Genomic DNA, 16,423 nt, shown 5'->3' on the forward strand with positions numbered 1-16,423 from the left:
AGAAATAAACAGGTCCAAGCTTCTTAGAGGTCAACAAGTAAAACAAAGCTAAAAGCTAAAAAGAAGAATCATATTATATTACATAACCTTTTTAATGCAAACTTTATTTATTATTTATTGAGCCTCGGATCAGCTGAAACGCTCAGTTTATTTAAATCCAGGTTGAAGACTCACCTGTTCTCAGCTGCATTTGAATAAAGCACCAAATCTGCCCCGTTTTACTTTTAAGCTTAAATTTTAAAACTTACTCCTTTTTTCCCATTTTAAATCCTGCTTTTTATTTGTTTCTGTTTTTTAATGTCTCTGTAAAGCACTTTGGATCAACTTGCTGTTGAATTGTGCTATATAAATAAACTTGCCTTGCCTTTATTTTTTATGCATTTTAATCATTTATTGCTTTGTGATTTTGGCAGTTTTTGTCCTCTGTAGTTTGAGAGCCTGGAGCAAGACTGCCCAGCTTCCGCTGCCCTGCTCTTCTTGGATTCACTTGCATTAATCTGTGTGTCTCAGTTTTGTTGCACATCCCTTTTTAGTCAGCCAGGCCTTCCCTCTCCGTCAATATTGGCGTTGACTTGGCTGCAACAGTAAGTAGATTAAAGGAACAGTGATTGAGGGCAAATCAATTACTGTGGCTCAATGGTCTGTGTATGGGGGCTCTACTGTAGCATTACCCAGCCTTCGTTTTCTAATAGGAACATTCTGAACCAGCGTTCAGGGTAACATCCAGGTTGTATTGTTGAGTCTAAAGGAGTTTATGGGTGATGAGTATGGCTGAAAGCGTCGATATGTCCTGTCTCCTGGTTGTATCCATATAATGATGACTACATGCTATTTTTGGTGTTATTATCTTTATCATTGAACTTTCTTTCTTCTACTATATCAGCATGATATCATATCTCACAGTACAATAATATTGAATGGGTTGCATTGTTGTATTTTGTCATGTTTCTCAGGTCTTTGTCTGAATTTCTACGAACATTATTGCTAAGGATTGTCTTATTGCATTGGAGTCACACTGGGTTAAATATGTACACTTGGGTTTTAAGGGGTATTTATTATTTTCTTCTTTTTTTTGGGTTGTATGGAAGCCCCAAACGCAATTTCATTGTTCTTGACAATGACAATAAATAAATAAATACTAAAAAATACTACTGCTATCATACAGTACTGTGATACTCGTACAGTAATATGATACAGTACTAATATTTTGAATATGGTGCACTCTGTAAGTTTATGCAGTGATTAAACAGAGTTCAGAAACATCCCACTTCATTTTTACTGGCATCGAGTTAAGTGGAACCTCGACGGTAATATTCTGCCTCATATATAAATATATTTTTGGCATTCCTCTGAAATGTAGGCCCACTACATCACGCCTTCTTTTTAAGGGAGGTTCTGCGTGATGTGGGGCGACTCCTCTCCTCCCATCGCTCCCCAGTCCGCCCAGCAGCGTCATTTCGCCTTCGCGTCCCGCACTTGTTGGATGTGTCCGGTTTAAATTCCGTGATTTCAAGCTTCCTGCCGCTTGCTTTCTCTCTTGGAGTCCCGAGAATAACGCCGCTGTGAATGGAGGTGAACGCGTTTTCACACACTACATGCGCGTAAAAAGCGCTCATCTCGGAGTTGTCCTCGTCCTTATCGGTTTGTTTCCTCCGGTTGCCGCGCCGTCAGTATGCTCCATTTTTCAGTGTCCTCCGGTTCTGGCTGTGTTCACAGCCGTGCATTTGACCTCTAATCTGGGGTTTCCACACCGCTGGTGTTTAGTTTCCCTGGCGGCTGTACGCGCTCTGGACTCCGGCTCATCCTCGGAGAAGTTCCGCCGCAGTCCCATGTACCGCGTTTCTCTGTCTTCCTCTTGCTGCGATAAGGATGCTGGTGGATTTTTCATGGTCAGTTTCCACAAGATTGGCCCAAGATTGACGAGCGGACCATGTAATTAGATCAGGTATGTGTGGTTGAAATTGAAACTGTGAGCACAAAGCAAGACGTTTTCAACAAAAATATAGATTTATTTAAAATCCATTTATTTATTATTTATTTATTTATTTATAATCAGAGGTCTTAGTTTGTGATTAGAATGATTGGGGTTCAGAAGGGTCACTATTCTGTTAGGTTTATGAAAATGTCACATTACCTGGCAGAGAAGGTCTAATTGAGGCTATTTTTTCTCTTTTATGCTTCGTGAAATGTGGGCAGTGGAGATAAAGTGAGGGCGGAGAAGCTCAGCTGGAGGTGTTTGCCATTTTGATTCTACTCTGATCGCCTGCTGGCAATTCATTAAATGAAATTAATTAAACAGTGATGTGTAGATGAAGGCAGTGACGGCTACTTCGCTGCTTGGGGTTAGTGTTTTTTGAACAGATGGGGGAAACAAGGTAAGGTTCCTGAGAGTCACTGCTGGGGTCTGAAGTTCAGTTGGCCCCCGGAGAGGGATCCCCCCCCCCATAGTCCTTCACTGTACTACATGCTAAACATGACACAGATACAACCATTTAATGGCCACATTGTACAATCAAGTTGCAAAATACGACGCAGAATTTTGGACTGAAAGAAGAAAAATATTTATCCATCACAAATAACTGCTCTTACCTAAATGGCCACTTGAGGCTGTATCCAAAGGAAGTCAATCCTCAGAGTCCTGCTACCAAAGCAAAGTTTCAAAGAAAAAACGTGCTCGCTTTGCTTTGGTTTCTGAGTTTCTGCACTCGAGGTTGTTTTTTTTGTATTCGCCTGATCAGAACCTGGAGAACTGATGGTGCTCGCTGTTGCTCATGGAGGCTGCAGAGTCACAGGATGACGAAGCTGGTTATGGCTCCGTTATGTAGTGTCGTTTGTTAGTTTATTAGCCTTCTTTCGCTTGCATACACACGCATGCAAAAACACAATCCTCCTCTCAACACAGACTGTATGAACGACTTATGCTGCTTCAGAGTCTGAAAAGTGACACCAAGGACCTGCATTCTTTTCATCGCTCAACAGGGGGCGACTTCTGTGAGACAAACATCCAGTTGTAGACAAATCTATACGATAATGTGCTTGACTCGACTGCTCCTCAGTAAAGATTTTCCTGATGACTTTATGACCTCTAGCTTCAGGTCATGTGGACATTTAAATTATGGTCACTATTAGAGTGAATAATGGGGACTATGCAGGCAACTTTTTACCAGAGAAACTTTATCAATCCCAGAGGGAAATTTAGTTGCCCTAGCAGCAAATATACAACAAACATCAAGCACTCGTATAAAATGAGTGTAGAAACAGATGCATATTAAGATAAACAGATAAATATAAAGATATAGGTATAAATATAAAAGATTAAAAAAGAACATTACGGCGATCGGGAGCTGCTACGGCAGGCTGCCACTAGGGCGGCGCCATCTTAGCCAACTTTTAACCTCAACGTCTTAACACATGGCGTTGACTTCACAATCAAATATGTGCATCGCCTGTCGTATCCGGTTTCAAAACACCAAGGTGGCGATGGCCCAAAGCTCAGTTTTAGGCATCGCAAAAGCTCTTTCCTAAGCACCAGGTGGTGTTTTGGTGGCTACGTCAGTCGTTTATACAATATTTCTGTGGAAACACTGTTCATATACAGTAGCGTATATGTAGTGACACTGTGTGCGACCAACATGTGTAACGTGTTTGTGCTGCTGACTCATTTGCACATGCAGCAGTTACTTTGCTGTCCGAGAAAGAAGAAATATATTTAACCGTCTTTTCTTTAGATTAAAGTTGACATGTTCAAAACGCCTAAATCAGAGATGTCAAACTCATTTTACACTTTGGGCCCTTTGACGGCTTCGATCTGAAGCGGGCCGGACCAGTGAAATCCCTCTTTTCATCTGCGTAAATACGTTTAATATAAAGACCTAAATAAAGCACAATATCAGCAGTTTTCCTACATGAGAAAGAAATGCTGCTTTGGGCTGAAATAGTAAGAAATAAATGTGTAAATTTAGAGAAAAACTTCAGTTAGTGCAATAATATATTAATATAAATATATATTATTCTAAAGTAGATCATTTTTTTCAAGTGAGACATATTTTTTTCCTTTTTGCTTGTTTTTATTTTGAACCCACTGATAAATCATAAAGTAGAATATGAGGAAAAAAAACTATTTCTTCTGTCATTTAATGGTGTATCTATTACTTATTTGCATTGGTGTATGAGCAGCCATGGGAAGGTCTTTATCAGTAGGAAATACAGTTAAAAGCTCTTCTTCACATTTTCCAAAGCCATCCAGTGGGCCAGATTGGTGTCTTTGGCGGTCTGATTCCGGGCCTCGGGCCTCATGTTTTACACGTCTGCTTTCACTGACCAGTGACTTTGTTGGGAAGCTGCTATGTGATGGTGTTCAGCTCTTGTCTTGGAAGCAAAGCCTCAGAGAGCTGCTGCTGCACTGACGTCCAGTGTTGACTGCAGACTTAGCCTTTGCTATAGGTGGTGTTTTATCCATGAGCGGATATGTTCACGTCAAACATCCAAACAAAACCTTCGCTTCTACGTTTATGTTCGTTAATTTCCGCCACATTAAAACCTTGTGTGACCCATTTCTCATGGAGACTGGCTGGAAAACACAGCTTGACGAAATATCTGTAGAGCAGCCTCTCTATATCCTCCCGCTTCCACACACACACACACAAACGTCTTAATTCCTTCACCTCCAGTGGCTGTGATACAACAGGAAGTGGGCTGATTTCCCAGAGGAGTCTGCAGTCAGCGCTGTCACAGCTAACGCAGCAGCAACAGACAAAATGTATTTAACACGAAGGCTGTGCGATGGTGCGCTGCGCCTACACTTCAAAACACTGTGGGAAATGACAACTGGCTGCTAGCAACATTTGATTTGTCAGTACCAAGCTGCTCTGTAACTGCCTGCTCTGGCTATGTGACTAAATATTTGATCATCCTCAGTGAAGTTAGGAAACAGTTTGCCTTATAAAACCCAACGAATCCTCCCGATGTACACGATTTCTCGTGTTTCTGCTGCGGATACGGGAATGCTGGGAATATTTAACCTTGTGCTGGCCAATTTAACCTCTTCAAGCCTGTTGGTGGGACAGAAGCAGCACACTGTATCCTTGTCCTAACACAAACACTTATGTTTTTGTACAAGCATTTTAATAATGGTTCCTGCAATTTGAAATCATGCAGCCAAAGCAGATGCATTAAAAGTCTGCTGAAAAAGAAATCATCCAGTGATCTAGTGGTTGAATTTTGACCCACAATCTTGCATCATGTCCACACAAGATGAACATCTGAAGCCCGGTAGGCGCCGTGTGTGACATAATGTGTATTATATGTGTGTCTCATCCAAATGATGACAGTCTCAAACTGCCCTGTGGTGTTTTGAATTCAAATGAGTATTTTTTGAAATCAAAGCGCAGTCATTGTTGCCTCAGGGAAGGCCTGTGTCAGAGATTCTGACTGTCTTGCGTTCTTGTGGCACAGTGCTGTACTCAGCCTCCCTTTGGTTGTAAAGTCCTTGCATCCTCCTGCTAACACTGCACTGAGTGTATTTTCTGGGACAACATGCATGAAAGAGTGTGTCTGAGCTGCCATAGCTGTGTGTGTGTTTGTTGGGGGTTGGCGGAGAGATTCTCAGACGACACGGGGAAGAGGAAAGTGTTTCAGTGTTTCAGGAGCCTTGCGTGAATTATTCATCGCCCCTTAAGGTCTTTTGTGGCTGCTGTATTGATGTTTCTTGCCATAAAAGTTGAGAGTTGCGCGTACTGTAGTCACACATGAAAGGCGAGGCGAGCCGCGTCCGAGCTGCAGTGCAGCACGAGCAGGACAGGACGCTAAGTTCTAGCATCTAACAGCAGTCAGACCAGCTTGTTTTCACCTCTTTATTAGCTGCCAGCTAGGATTTGAACACAGACCTGAATCTACAGTGATGGCTGGTTTCTAGCATGATCTGGGTCTGGAGCTGAAAGCTACTTTCAGCTTATAAATGTGCCAAAAAGATCATAAAGAAACTCCTTCATGTAGTTGTAAGCTGCCCACCTCCACCTGAGTGCTAGATACACGATTAACAGTAATATGTTGCCTTGGAATATTTGGTTCCTGGTACATCGTTAAACTATAGAACTTGATAGATATTTTTATTTTGTATTTTTTCCTATCTTACTCCTATTACAGCTCACACACAGTATGCTGACATTAAGGGAAGTGGGCATCCTCATGCTCCTGTCCTCTCAAACACACTGTTTTGAGATCTACTTTCTGTTATTCAGCTTTAGATGGTCATTCGTGACGCTAACTTCCAAACGCTGTAGCACGGGGTTGTGAACGCCCCTTGCCCTGAAGCGCAGGTACCCTGGGTTACGATGAACCGAATGAGAAGAAGGGCTGTTGGCAAAGCCGGTGGTCTCTGGAAGAGAGATGCTGTTATCTGCTAATGTAGCTCTACCGCTGCTGGCTGCTTTATCTGTGGTGACTCATCAAAAACGCACACACACAAAGACGCATGCATACAACTTCTAGATGACACCAGACTGACTCTCCTGCACAGGAAGACAGGGGAAAGGGGAACGAAGCTCTTTGGCATTTAGATTTGTGCACCATTTGTTTTCACACATTCAATGATGGACTTGAACTTTTAAGGATCTTCCAAAGATGCACATGAGAACTGAAATGTCCAACCCTGTGAGTCTGTGAAGGTTCTCAGTCCTCCGGGTGATCGTAGTCGGAGGAGCTTGGAAAGAAAAGCGTCTGGACTTCTTTAAGTTTCATCCAAGAAGCTTCTTCAGTTCTAAGAGCAACTGGTGGAGAGTCCCAGATTTTAAGCCCAATGGGAGTGTCGCCCCAAGAGGGTCATGGACCCCCTATTGATCCGCTACCTAATCACACGAGTCAAGGTGTGAACACGGGTGCAGGTCACAATCAACCAAGGTTTGGGTGAACTCATTGTGAAGCCTTTCCTGAGGTCAGATGGCCCAGGACGTGAGTGGGTGTTCAGGCGTCTGGGAAGGATCTCAAAACTGGATTATAGATGGCAGACAGTTGGTGTCATAAGCCCCGCCCTCTGTTCAAAAGTGGTTGTTCACAGTGGACATAGATGCTTCTTTCACTCCTCTTTCAAACCATCTGTCCTCTCTGTCCAAAATGTGAACATTGGCATCCTCAAAGAGTGACCTTTGACCTTTAGATGCAGATGGACAGCCGAGACTTGTCCTGTGGCTCTTCTATAAATAACCCTGTGAGGTGCACGTCATCCAACCCTGTGCGACCTTCTTCTTCTTTGTGTTGCTCTCTTTGGGGCTCGTCACACAAATAATCAGCTAGGTGTAGCATCCTCTTCTGTCACAACTGCCCCCTGCATGCTCCTCCACTGCATCCACCACACGGTCCAAAGTCTTGGCAATCAGGGAAAAGAATAATAATTCTAATACGGATCAAACAGTATTTAGATTTTTCCCCAAAGTCCTTTGTGCTTCTTTCTAAACCACAGGGTCAACGATGGCCCTTTGTTTGAGGTCATTTTAGGGTTTAACAGTCTTTTAACTTTCTTGTGCAAACTCTGTGTAATGTCCATTTAAGAACAGAGCAATAATCCAGTGAATTCACCGACTCTTGCACCAGACTCTTTCTGGGCAACACCCTCACTTAAACTAAATATATTTCCAGCATAGAGAATGTGTCTGAAGTGGATTATCTCCTGCTGTGTGCTACATGTGAGAAAGGCCAGTTTTTGAGGATGTCTCCACCTTGTTTTTCCCCCCAATGCTGTCTGCAGTTCATCTGTAGTTCATGCTTCAGTTAGAGAAACAAATGCACACAAATACACTCGTCTGAACGCTCACAAACGTTTAGCACACGCACTGGATTTGTGGAGCACAAACCCACAAAATGTGACCTTTTGTTAGTTTTAAGTGGGCGTTTCCTCTGAAAGCCTGGGACAGATTTTAGGAGTTCTTCGTGATCACAGTCCTTAAAAAGTAAAAGGAAAAAAGGTTAACGTGGCAATAAGACCACCTATCCCAGGCACCTCTATCCTCCCGTCTAATAAAACAAGGCTTCCACTCATGAAGTGGCCCATGACTGACTGCTTACTTCAGCTCCGTACCTCCTGCTTTAAGACTTAAGCTGTTCTCCGCAGAGGAAACTCTTTATCTTACAGTCAACTCGAACTGTTATTCTTTAAAACACGTCTTTCCTGAAATTACATCTTTTTGTCATCACTGCCCAGCCGCTCCCCAGCATTAGTTTTGATTCTGCAGCCGTTCTCTTACGCAAGCAGCGCTTGAAGCTCACATCCAACATTTATACTTGCAGTAAGCAGTTTTTCCTGCTTCTCTTACTCACACCGAGCTGTGGCACAGCCCAGAGTTCAGCGTGCATATATGCATTGGTTAGTAAAGATGAGAAAGGTCAGCTTACCAGATGCAGATAGTATCAATATGAACTGAGAACACAGAAGATTTGCAGTAAAATATATATTGAATATGAATAAAACGTGTGACATGGCTAAAGCACGGTGAGCTGCACAACATGAATCTTTAAATGAATCCATGTCAAATAAAACACATTATTTCAAAGTCTGTAAACCTTTTAGTCTCAATAAACTGATGCACGTGAAGAGACTGATGTTCTTAAGATGAACTGGGTGATAAAGTTTCTGCGGGGTCTCTTTTCTCGTTCCTCTCTTTCTTCCTGCCTACAATAAGAGTCAGTAGGAATCGTGTTACTCACAAGCTGCTTCTCTGTTTCTCGAGCCTCACCATGATTGCATGGATGGGATGAAAACAGCTCAAGGCTGCGATGATTGGAGACAAACCTTTTGTTGCAGATTGGAATTTTGTGTCTGCATAAAGATACTTTGATTATTGATGTGTCTTTGCTTCCTGATGCATTTGAGACAAACTCGTGAGCGACCCTCTCAAAAACAATTAGCGGAGAGCCGCTGCCTAACTGACCAGAGGAGAGCTGAGTGGTTGTTTGTCCTGGAAGCATTTCCTCTTCAGTCTGCCTGACTGTTGGCAGGATGGCACAGTGGATTCAGTTACCGTCCTGCAAGCTGAAGGTCATGCATTCAGTTTGTCTCACGGCTACGTGTTGAAATAGCTTTGATCAATGCACTGACAGTCATACTTACCCAGGGATTTTTCTCACTGGGGTTTGTTTTGACAGTAGTGGGAAATGCACTGTAGGGAGTGAAGGTTGGCACAGGCTTTGCACAGTGCTCATAGACTGATTGATGGCCATTTCCATAAAAGTGTTTAGCCTGGTTTGTAGCCTGACACGCTTAGATTTTGAGTCTACAATGATGGGACAGTAAGGAAATGAGAACTCTGAACTTAGCACGAGCCAAATAAAAACTATGAAGGCATCACTGATACTTTATCTCTGTTAAAGTGAATGATTTTGAGGTTGACATACGTAATTGTTCTCACCAAAAGGTAAACACTTTCTTCTAAATTTGGGCAAATTTAGTCAGAAGTGTTATTTTGAAAAGAAGTCTTACCTGGAATCCTAATTAGTCTTATTAGATAAATTCAAGACATACATTATGGAATGATTTTTATGTCATAATGTTTGCGTGAGCTGAAACGTAATAGAGCAAAGAATTTCATTTTGTTGACACCATGCCTGTTTGGAGGCGGAGCCCAAAGGTGGGCGGGGCCCTAATGTGATTGGTCAGGCACCCGCGGTGGGTGGAGCTCTGCAGCCAGAGTGTACAGCTGTTGATTAATGGGACAGCAGAGTTTTTATTAGAATCCTCTGGTTTAAAATGAAAGTATTTGCTCGGATTCTGTTTTTGTTTGCACAAAGGTTATGAAATCAAAATAATATAATATGTTCAGATATACTTTGTGAAGCCTTATTGTGTATTCATCGTCCAGCCTTACAGCACTGTGCAGGTTTAAATGCTCTTGAGCAGTACTTCTCCAGGCCTTTCAAAGTGTTTATTTGCTGGAGGGAAGCATTTACATTTCTTTTTATTTCAACCAAAAAATGTCCAGGTATAGACCCCGTTTAGGTAAAGGCATCACAAACTATTTGTTCAGCCTGATCATATGAATCATACTTTCTTTTGTAACGCATGTACAGTGGGCCACATTTAACTGGAGAAGACATGGAGGCAGGTTAAACTATGGGTTGAAAGGAAGCTGTGTAAAAATAGTCGCCTACCTTCTTCGTGGCATTGGTATTCCCTAATTACAGTGGGCTTGTTAAACAGGATAATACATCCCGGCACACTACAAATAAACTGCTCAGGAATGGTTCGAGAAACATGAAGCTGTTTGTAGTTTTGACCTGACCTCCAAATTCTCCAGATCTCAATCTGTTCGAGCATCTGTTGCAACTTTTCCTTGCGACTGTATGCTAATGCAATATTCGTGGTACATTACTCCCTCTAAGATTAAAGCTGGAACATTTCATTTCCTTTTATGAGGCTGCTGTGCTGACCAGCAGAATAGTGGTACAGTAATTACAGCTTCCCTGGCTGCTCACTGCCCTATACTGGATGTGCATTCAGCGATGCTGCACTGCTGCCAAATGTGCAGGGAGGCTGGCATATCGCAAGACAGCAGAGGAGGAGCTGAGCAGCTATAATGAAATCCCTGTAAACCTCAAACCTCAACTCAAAGCTGCATGCATGTTAATGTCAACTCCTTTTCTTGCTCAAGTTCTTCACTGTGAATCTGTCAGAACAGGATATACATTAGCAAAAAAATCAATTCAAGTCTTCAGCTTTGAAGTGCGTGTTAGTCAGTAGCTCTGTGGGTAGAGGTCTTCCCCCAAGGTTAGATGCAGCAATTCAGTGCTTCAGCTTGTTAAGAATCTTAATGTGATTGAATTTTGACTTTATATTCAATTGACCCACAAGCTTTCCATTTTGTTTCCAACTCATTGATAAAAACATGCATCAGTCCCTGTTCCATTTCCTATTTGCACTTTTTCTAATCAGGAAAACACACCAAAGGTGAATAGACACTATTATTCAGTAAAGTAAACACAAGAGCTGCTAACAGTATTGAACTGCAGAAGGTTCTGCGTTGTAATCTGGAAGACATCTCATTGCTTCATTTAGTACATGCACAAAAGCATACAACTGAGCTCATTAATGACATCCGTTTTACATTAAAGAATGGGTAGTAATGACATCAATGAAGGCTCTGTTAAGTTATCCTATTGGCAACACCCATATTTACCTACTACTTGATATAATAATGGCAGGTCAATGAAGCTGAGTATTAGATAATATGATCAGGCAGCAGAGACCAGAACCGACCGATTTTCTGTGCTCGATGCGGTCAGGCTCACCTCTGTCCAGCTATGAGAGTCGTGAAAACTAGTGACTGTATAAAAGTCACATGCTAGCTACAGGTTGCTAACATGTCACTTAGCTGCAGGTTGCTAGCATGTCACTTAGCTGCAGGTTGCTAGCATGTGTCTGTGGCCTATTCTTATTATCAGTGAGGCAGATAGAAAGTTCAGCAAAGTAAAATTTGGAGGAATTGCCACAAAAACATTTATGACAACATGTGTAATCAGACAGTTAAGCCATTATCATCCAGGTGAACATTAATTTGTTTTAAAGATGCTAACAGAAAGAAAGCAGCTAAAGCTAAAGCTGTCCAGAGCTCAGCCACAGGCCGGGAGCCTTGGTATGAGGCGTGTTGAAGCAGTTACAAGAAAACATATGGAGACAAGTTTAAAAGAGAAATAAGCTGATGTCCTGTTATCTGGTGACGTTATACTGGAAAATGATATAAGTTACATAAATCTTTTATTGGAACAATATGTGTGTTAAAGGTGGGTGTACAACAGCTCGTTTTCATTCAGCTCACTGTGGTGTTTAAATGTTGGGAATGTTTATCATGAGGTTAAACTTCCTGCTATATGTTTTAAACCTGGCTGTAAAGGTAACCTGCTACTGCCAGAGTTGGAATATCCAGTGCCTTGCCAACAGGCACTCCAGAAGCTTTTGTATAGTTGAGAGAGATGTTACAAACATTTATTATCAGTATGAGAGTATCTGCCAGTTGTTTTGGACGGCTTCTCGTGAGATGTGATCATCACTGTTTATTAAATGAAGTGTGTTTGAGCAAAACCTTCTACAGTAGTTTATGAGCTCTCTGTGGCAGGCTTTGTGCCCATTGCGGTTTTTAATTGACTCACTAGAAAGCCCTCACAGACGCTGTCTGCTTTGCCCCTGACTTGATTTGAAAAAATAGATTTTGGGAAAACATTTAACCATCGTGTTCCTCGTGTTTAGTGTGACCGCACAATCAATGATCATATAAGAGACAATGGTAATTCTTGTCTCTCATGGACAGTATTAGCCATCAAGCAGTAATATTAGCAGCCCTATTGGAGCTATCAGTCATAGTAATATTACTATCAGCACAGCAGCTGTGGTTGTAATAGCAGTTAAAGGGCAGCGATCGGACGTCAGCTGGTAGTGCCATAACCAGCACAGCACTGCTGATATTCTCTATGAAGAGGGAGGAAATTGAATTTGATGTATGTATAGAAATTACACATAGTCTGCGTGTAATAAATCTTTCACTTGCAATGTGAGTAAAGGTATTCACCACATCTTGAGTCACACCAAGTGTGCAGAAAGGCTGAATCAGGAGCTGGCAGGCCCGAGTACAGTAGCCCGGAGGGCTGCATAACAGCATAATGTACACTAGTTATAAATCTGCCAGAAGCGTATAGGGCATCAGAACGTGGTCCAGATTGGACGGAGGAAAAAAATTCTAACTGTTCCAACTCTCTATTGTCCTATCTCTCTCCATCTTCACAGGAACGAAGTCGTTTTACTGTCTTTATTGATCATGTGGGTTTATAGGGCCAACGGGATCATTCTGGAGAGTGGTTCTTCACATTCATTGCATTCTTTGCTCCAAATGACCTCGAGCAAAATCAAGTAATTGAACTAAAATGTCCACTGTCATCAATCTCTGCCTATCGGTCCATAACTGCTGCGGCAGCTTAAGAGAGAAGATGGGAACGGTTGGTTGAACTCCGGTAGGTTCCTCACTGTATGAACAGCGCTTTCAAGGTCACCTGGAAATGAAGTCATTATCAGCTGGAAGGCTGTCATCTCTACAACGTGTAGCTGTAAACTGCTAAAATACTTTTTGTTCCGACACACAGAGTTTAGTATTAGTGACATTAAGTTAAAAAAGGGGAAACTTCTTTTGAACATGGGTTTCCCCGAAAACTCAACGTCCAGATCAACAAATCAAATCAAATCACTTTTATTGTCACATCACATGTGCAGGTACACTGGTACAGCACATGTAAGTGAAATTCTTGTGTGCGAGCTTCACAAGCAACAGAGTTGTGCAAAAATACAATAACGTAAAACAAGCAAAATAAAATATAAATTGTGTATCGAGTTTGTATAAATATATACAAACTCGATACACAAAGGGTGTGGAGGAGGTTCGAACCGAGAAACATCTTTTTATATCCAGTGTACCACCGTGCTGCCTGAGTTAGTGTTTTATGACTGATCAAAATGATATGCTGATGTTTTCCTTCTAATTTCGAGGTTAACAAAGTCTGAGTTTTAACTCAACGGGACTCTGAATCCACCGGGCTTCATGGTTTAAAACAACAAATAATCCAGGTTTTGCTTCCAGTAACTTCAGCACCAAGGACAGTGCTCATTCACGCAGGTGCTTTTGGTCACTGAGTTTTTATTCTCATTTTCATTTTTATAAAGTGACTGTTTGCCGACATTTCTCAATACTTTTACTTTAGAGCAGGACTGTAAACAGTGAACAGCATCAAACTATGTACAGGCTGCTCTTTTGAACTCACAACATTAACAAAAATCCAATAATCCAAACGCTGATCTTCAGATTTCATTTGGAGCTTTTGCAGCCTTCACAGATTCACTTTCCCCGTTATTCCGCTTTTACGAGGAATAAGCTTGAAGAAAAAGGCGTTCCACGTTTTATAAACCAACCCACACACTTGTGTTTACTTCAGACCCACGCATGCAAACAAACGCACATTTACACACGCATGCAAACACACACAGACACCCACGCCTGGCCGCAACACAGATGATGGGGAGGGTAAGCTGATATGGGAAAGCTTTTGGAATGCCAGATAACAGGATTAGACAAATTACATTTCAACTGTGACCGTGAATCCTGTTTGGATGGGTGACTTGTTTTCTCTCCACCATAAAGCTACGGAATATTCTGAAACTAGAACTTCGTATGCGAAGTCACAAATTTAAAAGAATGTAGGGCGGGGGTGTGAGGTGTATGTTTGGGCGCTCGTTGTCTGCAGAGTTTTGGGGGGATTTGATGTGTTTTATGTATAAAGGGGCGATTTATTGTCTTTCATCTGACAATGGTAATTTGATCATATCTTCAGAAGTCGATTTAAAGAAATATATGTCAACAAAAACACATATTTGTCATTACAAACTTTAAAACTAACTAATGAGCAATCCTTAATCTTGCAGGACTCAAAGCTATGCTGTTTAAGGCCAGTGCGGGTTTGTAGTGTCTTTGAAGGAGCAGAGAGTGACAGTGAGTTACTGGTGGTCTGAACAATTTAAGATCCAAAAAATCAATCTTGCAAAAATCTTCTGGGGGCAGTCAAGGTCCTTCATATGCTCCTGAAGACTGATGGCCAAGAATCCAAAGTGAGCACTCCATCAAAGACAGAGCTGGCCTGGGAGAAGTGTGCATTACTCTGATTTGCCAAAACCACTAACTGGGGAAACCTGTAGTTTTACAATATGAAGGATCTTTGTCCTATAAAGGAAATGCCTTCCTGAACAGGGACAAAGAAAGGCAATAAAAATAAAATGCCAATGATCGCAGGCGTAAAACCTCTTAAGCATCAGCGAGTACCACGGCGCTCTGCACTGTGTAATCTTTGCATAGTATTATACGTGTCATCTAACACGAGGTGGAACAAAGCGCCTATCATATGCATGTAGCGTATGCCATAATATGAAATCAATTATGTGGAACGTAGCTTAATGCGGCCTGTTACTAACTGCCAGGCCAAATCTGAAAGAACCAACATTTCACAACAGAACATCAAAGTGTTCCCTTATTTAATGGATAATATTCATTTTGAACTGAATGGCAGCAATAAAAATCAAAAAAGTTGAGATGGGAGCAACAAAAGGCTGGAGAGTTAAGTATGATTATGAGAAACAGCTGGAAGAACTAATGAAGTTCATTAGCAATAGTTCAGTGGTGTCATTGGGTACATACAGACCATCATACTGTCAAAGCGCTGCGAAGGCAGATCTTATGTGTAAGTAAGAATATTGATAATATAAAAAAACACCCTGGTGATACTTTGCTTCACTTTCCTTTTTCCCTTCTGGGAGTGAAGTGCATGACGGGAGCTCCAGTAACGTGTAGAAACTAAACATTGTGCTTAAATCTGAGACCTCAGCTGCTATAATAATGTATGCACGCACATTACTGCAAACCATCCCAGTTGCTCGGCCTCAGATGTTGTGCGATTAAACTGCAGTGTCGAGCCAAACTGGATACTTGTTACGAGTCCTGAGGCTCAGTGCTGTTCATAAATGAAATGCTGCTCCTTTTTGTACACTGACTGCTGCTAAGTGCTACGAAAACTCTGCTGTCACTTCTAATGAATGTTTTATGAGGATGTTCTGATGAGTTCACTAATGCTCAAGTATGTTTGGCTGTTTGAATATGTGTGTTTGTGTCACTGCGTCCGTGTAGGAGAGCGTTATTGGCGTGCCGGGCTCGCCGGCCATTGTGGGGGTTTTGATGGTCACTCTAATCTGATCCAACTTCCTTTCTGCTTGTACACGTGTGCTCATGCAGCGTGTACGGGATCTGTGTGTCTAAGTGGGCGTGTGGTGCTGATGCAGACAGTTTGTCAAATAAACGAACCACAAATGAAAGTGAAGTTTGTCTTAAAGTGCTTGCAGAGCAACACGTAAACAGAAAAACAAGTCTGTTATTTCGTGCCTGCGTCTGAGTAAAGGATGATGTGGTGACAGCGGCGACTCCATTTCCATTTCCTCCTTGCAGCACAAGTCACCGTGCTGGCATTAATTATGAAAAATAGTTTGGGTTGCCGAGCCTGAGGCTGCTCACGGTGAAGAGAGTTATGATGAATGATGTTGAGAGGAATCTGTCAGCTGCCATCCAGTTTAGTCCGCACGCATAATTGAGGGCTGGGGTACTTTCTGACAGAAACATGGTTTATGAGCTCGGGTCCAGCGTAGCGGTTCAGATCACAGCCTTTTTACGCGGCGCTCGCTCCTTTTCTTCTCCTCGGACGTTATTTCCAAGTCTTTGTGGTTTAATGAAGGAATGGATGAATGTTCTTAACACCGGTGGTAGAGCAGGGCAATACGGCCAAAAATATTTACCACGATGTACATTTGAAAATTTGCGATAACGATATAACTGATGATATAATTGATGTGAGACAAAAT

The 16,423-nt window shown here is 42.0% G+C and overlaps 1 protein-coding gene across 3 annotated transcripts in view; it reads left to right on the forward strand.

Moving 5' to 3' along the window:
* The window catches only part of fam163ab (family with sequence similarity 163 member Ab), a 46,015-nt gene that overhangs the window by 12,096 nt on the left and 17,496 nt on the right, over positions 1 to 16,423 (forward strand). Inside the window, exon 1 of one of the 3 annotated variants that reach the window (XM_082510404.1) lies at positions 1,383 to 1,945. The exons of the other annotated variants lie outside the window; for them this stretch is intronic. The gene's annotated coding sequence lies outside the window, so the exon portion shown is untranslated. Of the gene's footprint in view, positions 1 to 1,382; positions 1,946 to 16,423 lie in introns of those variants that run through there. 3 annotated transcript variants of the gene reach the window in all.

The sequence above is a fragment of the Aulonocara stuartgranti genome (assembly GCF_965226115.1).
Source record: "Aulonocara stuartgranti genome assembly, chromosome: 17".
Classification (NCBI taxonomy): Eukaryota; Metazoa; Chordata; class Actinopteri; order Cichliformes; family Cichlidae; genus Aulonocara; species Aulonocara stuartgranti.